Source organism: Saccostrea cucullata, unplaced genomic scaffold (genome assembly GCF_032062105.1).
Source record: "Saccostrea cucullata isolate Sc308-1 unplaced genomic scaffold, CSIRO_AGI_Scuc_v1 ctg7344, whole genome shotgun sequence".
In the NCBI taxonomy this organism is placed as follows: domain Eukaryota; kingdom Metazoa; phylum Mollusca; class Bivalvia; order Ostreida; family Ostreidae; genus Saccostrea; species Saccostrea cuccullata.
Genome location: NW_026927913.1, coordinates 24,963 through 31,688, shown reverse-complemented (window position 1 = coordinate 31,688; position 6,726 = coordinate 24,963).

The window sequence follows — 6,726 nt, the reverse complement described above, 5'->3', positions numbered from 1 at the left end:
TTCTGAAGTAACGTGTTGTATACAATTGTCCTAATTATTGTCATTGGTATGAAGAAGTCACGTGTCCACAATTGGCCTAATTATTTTTATTATTAATACAGAAAGTTCAATTCAGTTTATTAAAGTCAACATAGATTTCATAGATAAAAAATGCCATCATGCATTTAAGTACACATAATGCTGAGAATAATATCCAACATGAAAAATATTGTAAAATAGTAATGATGATTTATAATAATACATTTAATTACATATAATGATGAAATTAAGATATAACATGTACAATATAAAATATAAACATAAAATTGGTCGAAGGCCATGTTTTTGTTGCACTCGTTAATTTAAAAACATTCTTAGATTATAAAGTAACCAGTTGTTAACAATTTGCCTCAATAATTTTTGGAGGCGGGTTGAGTAGCTTTCATGAGAAACTCGGTTTTCCACGAGTTAATAAAAGTTAAATGAATACTTTAACAATTCGAGAGGTCGTAAATCCGTTTTGTGATTAATTGAAACAAATTCAATAATCTATGAAAGATTTATAAGGTATAGAAGTTTGTTTAAGATTATCAGTCCTTTGAGCGGGGATGATTTCCTCCAGCTCGACGATGTAGGGTTTTACTTTACATCACCATATCTTAATTTTTCGTTCGTTTATAGTATCCGCTATGCGTATTAAAAGGGACTTGGTATCAAACTGTTGTAACTTCAGTTGGTCATTAGAGAGGCAGCTAAGCGGAAACTATAAATGGCATAATTATTTGACTTAACATCAAATCAAAATTTTAAAAAGCTCTTTATATGGCTAATTTTTAGAAATTTATAGCTTCCTTAATTTTCTTTTTGAAGTGTAAAAGAATTCAAATATATAATTATATACAACCCCTTATTAGAAGCTTAAAAGTATAAACATGGAAGGATTGTACGACTTGAACGGCTGCCAAGTGTTTTGTTGGACAAGTGCAATCTGACCAGGTTAAGAACGCCTTTTTATATTTTAATTAGTATTTGGGTTACCTTTTTACAGCAGTCAAGGTAATTTGTTCAATGCCAATCATTTGTATACAAATATGACCGAATTTCTGAAAATGTCGACTTGCTTTAACTAGAGATTATTCAGGCTTTTATTTCATTATAAGACGATATTTATACGTCCTAATATTTTCTATTTATTCATTTTATGCTTTGACATAATGCTCTATTATAACTGTACACGGGATTGTTTTCGCCCCGTGTCATTTTCGCCCTCTCACACTCGCAAGCAATTTCATCCCGTTTAAAATTCGCCCTTTCGAAGTTCTTTTGAAGAAGTTATACCGTTTTCTTTGACTTCGCACGTCTTAAATTAGCCAACTTTGTCGATATTTTTAAAAAATTATATCACAAATGAAGCCCTTTCATTCGATCAGGGACCTTTATACTAAGTACCTTAGTTTATAGGTCCCTGATTCGAGCAATCCATAGATATCATCAAGTACGTTGTGCTCGGTCGTTACGCATTTCTGTGAAGTCGATAATTCCATAGATCGCCCTCTTGAAAGGGCTTTATTTTAAAAAATGCTTATTTTAAGCTATGCTATACGATATAACATACATAATTATGTATACGTAACTTGGGTGAAGTTCACGCTTTATAAACCGCAAAGTGGTTAATGAAAAAGCGTAAACTGACCCAGGTTATGTTATACATATGTAACGTATACCACAGGTTAAAATAAGCTTCATTCCTTTCAATTTAATATCATTGTAGTCAATAAGACAATTTTTCCTCTAAAAATAGCTTCAATCTGAGCATATTTTAGAATTAACGTCAAGCGGAGTAATACGTTTTTGACGTGTTATCATTGTGACGTAGGAAACTTATGTTATCCGATATAAAGTAAAACTGGCGTGTTACAACTCAAATTAAATTATTATATTGTATAGATGGCAATGTGTAACAGATAAACCGATTAATCGTTCAGAACGATGGCATTCGGATGAAGAATTCTATATTCGATAAAAGGAAAAAAAATATATCTCAATTTTTGAAATTCGTTGTAAAAAAATCTCTGTAGGGGGGTAGTGACCAACTTTTTCAGACCCAAGTTACTTTCACTTCCAATTTTTCCCTACAATTCCTTCTTTTCACTATACTATGGTTAAAAGTGGGGGGGCCAACCATCCTTTCAATGAACATTTACTATAGTAAAATTAATGTTGGAGAAAAAAGTGGGGGGGCCAGGCCCCCCCTGGCCCCCCCTGATACTACGTCCCTGATAAAAATGATTAAAATACCGTTAATCGACAAATTCATTTCTTGCAGTTATCTTTTAAATTTAATTCTTTAACAATCATTGTAAATTAATTGATATATTTCATACACAGTTTTGAGCTTTGTGACAATGTAGAAGAAATATGTATGACATCTGCTTTGGGAAATCATTTATTATATTATAGGCATGCGATAAGGTTTTTTTTAATATTATTTGTCTACTTAAGTTGAAATAAAATATGTAATCATACATATATAAAGTTCACTTATCAAGAATCAAGCCAATACTTTTTTTTTGAACTTCCAAGCTACATTAAGTGTTCTTACATACTTTAAAATGTGCATTTTGATACGATTAACCTGTTAGCATTTCATTTGTTAAATATGCAACGTAATAATATGAATTTATAAATGAAAATTGTAATTCTGCCAAGCTTTAGGGGGACATGAAAAAACGTTCCAAGGTTAGGAATAAATGGCTATTTATATTTTTAATTAGATTTTGGCTTCCCTTTATTTAGCCAACGAAAGGGATTTGAGCAATTGGATTCTTATGTTTACAAATATACCCTAATTCCCTAGTTCTTAAAATCGGTATTGAAAGATGTCCGATTAACCCACTTTAAGATGTGAATGCCGTTTTAATTCTGCTTTGTAAAGAAAGAGTGCGTTATCACTTCACAATTTTCCCATCGGAAAACATACTTGTCAACTTAAAAAATTATGACCCGTATAAAAAGGTTATTTTCATTATAGATTATTAGGGGTATAAAACGTATTATATCCTCACGTGCCTTTTATTGCCGTTGTGGTTACCAGTATGCCAAATGCAAAGTCACATTCATCATTGAATATTTCGGACTGTTCCAATTTTAGAATATATATATATTTACTTACTGAATAAAGCATAATTCTTATCTATCTTGTCTGTTAATCAAAAGAACTCTTAAAATAGCCATGTATATAAAAGACTATACATGTCTCAGGACTTTTAAATTGTTGACACGTGTTTATTTATCGGTCAGTGAGGGCAACGTGTACAGATATAAGGGGACCCGGAAAAAGGATTCAAACTTTCAGGTTTCGTCCCCGTATACTTAATAAATGTAATTTTAAGAAAAAGGGTTTTAAAAAGATACAAGTATGTATGATTATAGATATAGCTTAAATTTAAAAAAAAAATTTCTAGCAGAAAATTAAAATGAGGTTTGTATATTGTGAAAAAAATATTTTTATCAGATTTCCATAGCCTTTCAACATTTTAATCTACTTATAAATATTTCAGACATGTATGAACCACTGACCTAATTATAAATGACAGATCGACAAAGACGGTAACACAGCCATTTCTTTAGTAAATACCATGCAATGCAATGACTTGAATAGTTCCATTTTTTCACTGGTAAGGGTCACTACATCTATTACAGACCAAGGACATGGAAAACGAGACTTTGCTTTAATATAACAAGTCTGGGTTTTCTTATTATGTATGTACTTTTAAAACATGCATTAGTGTCACTTTTTTGTGCAACTGTATTCTGAGACCGGGTTAAATGGAATCAAGTTGTATATTTTTGTTCACAACGAATGTTTATATTGAATTTGAATTTCTGTACCTGCTTTTAAAAAGCCAGAAGAATACATTCATCATGCATGTAAAAATAATTCAGGAGAAAGAATTCGTTGTTTTGCGCCAGACAGATAATTTTTAGTAAAAAGTATTTAAACTTGAACTAGTTTTCATTTTACCAAACAAAAAGGGGGTAAATTACTCTAGCATTTTCACAATTTGAAGAATATTCAATTTGCTAAATTGCATCAGCATTATTTATTTACATACATTAAGCATTTTTAAGTATATGAATGAAAATTTATATACTTATATAAATACGCATTAATATGATGTTTTTTTTTTTGTTTGTTTTTTTTTTATACATATTTATTTTTTTAAAAGCACATTCAGTTAAGAATAATTTTTAAACTAAAATTACTACCCTAAACGAAAAATAAAGTAAAAATTCACTTCATAAGGATACTCACTTCAGGCCCAACCCAGTGTTTTCTATTCACTAAATCCGTCTCCTAGCAGTATAGCAACTCTTCGATAGACCGCTTGACCATGTAAGCAAGTGCAATCTTGTGGTGATAAAAAATTGCGATATTTATCTGTAACAATCATCTAACAAAACTAATGTCACAAATATATGTATCTCGCTTTCATTATGAATCAACAATTGCAATGATCATGTAGTGTAGGTTATCGCAGCGAGAATTCCACCGTTAGCGAAAGCAAGTTTTTGATATTGTTTCTTTACATTAGATATTACACGACGTATTGTCATTTAGCAATACAATATATCTTGTTACTTTAATTCATATGTCGATTCGATATACCTGGTGAACAAAGTCTGACACACTGATTCATATTTGAATATTTTGCTCGAAAAAGACATAAACGGTAACCTTACAACAAAATGTGATTACTTCAACATTTCTATCCTCAACTTTCTTTACATTTGGTGCAATACTCTATCTTCAACTTCCTGTTCGCATGTAGCAGTATATCCTTTTACATGCCTCCCAGTTGGTTCGATGCACAAGAGCTTGCTCAACGCACAGTCAATTTTTAAAACGACAATCAAATTAATTAAACAAGGATATCTTCTTCGAGTTCATCTTTTCGCATGTTCCATGGTCGATACAGTGAACTTGTCAACAAAAACAATCTAACTATTAAGTCAAATGCTGACTGTCATTTTTTATACACATTATTAGGTCATTATGTACACGTCGAAACACTATATACAATTTTTTTCTGTTTACATGAACGGACAAGGCGCATTTACGTACATTGCGGGTGTTACTGGTCGGCAGGGGATCTCTTACAAAGATTTAATGTAGTTTGCAATAGTTAGCTATAGTAAATACTTCGCTACTTTGGCTCAATATGAGAATATACTCGAAAACTTTTTTGAGTTTTCAAAGCTTAAAATTTCTTGATTTCGATAACAGTGTTGGAATATTTGGGAGAAACATGTGCATATACATGTAATAGTCACTTTTAGCTTTTAATATGTGCATATATTATTTTTAGAACAACATTAAATTATAGCAAGCCAAAATCCATTGTGAAAAATACATTCATTATAGTTAATTATAGTAAACTTGATATTTTTTGGTTACGTATGCTTATTCTTCCATGGCACCTGATTTCTTCTCTGATGTGTTTTTAGGTCCGTGTTTGCTCTGCTCCTGATTTGTATTTTAGAATAAACTAAATCTGATTAGAATAAACTTTGAACTGCTCCTTATCATTTAAGGACACACCTTCTACTGCTTTGAGTAATTTTTGAGATTATGGGAAACCGTTAATTGAAATCAGTATATGTATTTATCCTTAGTGTAACTTTTATTAATTTGCTTGAGCAATAATAGTTTTATATGCAATTTCTTAAATGTTTTCCTTTTCTTGACACAACATAACTTTCTGTAAAAAAGATCTTTATAAAGGAGGACTTGTATTGAAGTTTATTTAATCTATATATCTAATTTAAGAGAAAAAGAAAAACAGAACTACGACAGCTTGTAACATTGAAATAAAAATCTGATAAAAGGCAGGGTGTTTTTGTGTATCAAGTTTTAGTTACCATAAATAAAAGGTGAATTTAAGAAGAGTAGATTGTGCACGTATCTTAAATTTAAGATGGAGTGTGAATATTTTAATATCGTATAGACTCATGTTTACTATCAAAAGCAAAAAAAATCTTGTTAATTCATATCCTATAAATCTTAAAATGTCTTATGACTTTATAACAAAAGAAAGACTTAGCAGATATCTCTTACAAATACACAGCCTATCTCTTTTTCCAACCTCATTCTTTCGTCCGATTTTGTTGTCCAATCAAAACTCAAATATCCAGTCATTCGATCTGCACCTCACGTGTCTAAATGAGGTTATGATTTCAGCAATTGATGGAAACGTTAATAATACAATTCCTAGGTCAAATGTATTTAATTGATAATGTGACCTTTTATAACCAATTGCAAGAATTTTTTTTTATTACGTAACAAATTTTGGAGAGAAAAGTTCATCTTTCTGAAAAAGTCTTTTTCTTTTCAGTTCGAACTTGATTTCTATTATATAATCGACGCTAGATTAAAATTCTTGATACTATCTTTTTTTTTTCTTTTCTTTTTTTTTTTTGAATACCAAACTTTACATTCTTGCGTTAGAACTTGAAATGCATGTACAGTACTCAGTTCCGATTAAGACCATGATTGCGTTGTTTCCTTTTGTTATCATCCAATGAAAAGGTTTGGTTTGAACACACCTCTTCTGGGATGTTTGCAAACATTTCTCAATGTTATGACAACATTGCCATCTCCTTGAAATACCAACAGCATATGGAGATTTGATAAGAGGAAGTAAATATTTGACTAAAGAACAAACCCTTAGCTACCAAAACGATAAA